Source organism: Dendrobium catenatum, unplaced genomic scaffold, assembly GCF_001605985.2.
Source record: "Dendrobium catenatum unplaced genomic scaffold, ASM160598v2 fragScaff_scaffold_362, whole genome shotgun sequence".
NCBI lineage: Eukaryota > Viridiplantae > Streptophyta > Magnoliopsida > Asparagales > Orchidaceae > Dendrobium > Dendrobium catenatum.
In genome coordinates, this window is record NW_021318824.1 from 759154 (window position 1) to 760256 (window position 1103).

General features: G+C 33.5%; 1 long non-coding RNA gene across 1 annotated transcript; it reads right to left on the reverse strand.

Moving 5' to 3' along the window:
• Positions 1-209: 209 nt before the first annotated feature.
• LOC110094495 lies at positions 210-847 on the reverse strand. Its single transcript, XR_002302872.2, has 3 exons — positions 702-847; positions 440-528; positions 210-352 (listed from the first exon to the last, which is right to left on the reverse strand). It is a non-coding gene; the product is annotated as an uncharacterized LOC110094495 (long non-coding RNA).
• Between the last annotated feature and the right edge of the window lie 256 nt (positions 848-1103).

Genomic DNA, 1103 nt, shown 5'->3' on the forward strand with positions numbered 1-1103 from the left:
AACTAAAAAAAAAAACTAAAAAAAAAAACTAAAAAAAAAAACACAAACAATATATATTTCCGGCTTCTAGGTTCTATGCAACAAATGAAGAGATCACTATTTAAAAAAAAAAACTCCAATTTATATTTTTTGTTTTTTTCAATAAAATAAAATTGAAGCCTACAGAACGGTGAAGGTCATTCTGAGAAACGAAAATTTTGTTTAGAGTATTTGGAGAAAATTTCTTAAACCCATAGGGTCAGAAAGGAGCAAATGGAATTAAGGATTCATTTTATGAAAAACAACTAATAAAATAACAGAATGCTTAGTTCAAGTTCACCGAGGCTCATAAGCATGTTTCTTGAGCGAGTGCCTGCTAAGAATAAAGCATTCATTAAAAAGTTCAGGTAACAGTTCATTTCCCTAAGCTAAGCAGAAGAGGGACATCGAGAGGTCTCACCAGATTCCAAAGAGATTGCAGAGGCGCTTATCAACCGTTGAGAATCACTAATGGAGGTTTGCTGGAGGAGCGAGAGACGAGGATCCCAACTGAAAAAGGACATCATCTATGAGAGAGAAGAAGAACATCGTGGAATCACCATGGGGAAGAAATAAAGTTGCAAATACATATATGAACTACTTCCATGCTCAGAGGTAGAAAGAGGACTGAATTCCATACTTTCATTGCCATCTCGAAGGAAGTCATCAGCGAAGATGCCTACCTTTCATCTTCATCCAAGACGACATCGCAGAAGAAGTCGAAGAGGCTCTGCCAGCGACTCTTTCAAAACTCTTTGGTGCGTGAAGCAGACGAAAAATGAGGGAAGAGGGTTAATAGCTAAGTAGAAGACATCGGAGCTCCATTCATCCTTTGGACCAGGATTTTTTTTAATAGGAGGCCCAACTTATTGAATTTAAAAAAAAATCCTCAATCTTTTTCATCCACAAATGAAGAATAAATTTTTGAAACAATGACACTATATTAATCTAACACTAAAAAATAAATTGATTTTTCTAAAGAAAACATTATAAAATTTAATGGAAACAAATTTTCAAATATTACTAAAAATTACTTAATATAAATCATGAAATAACAATGCAAAAATTATATAAACAAGCATCAA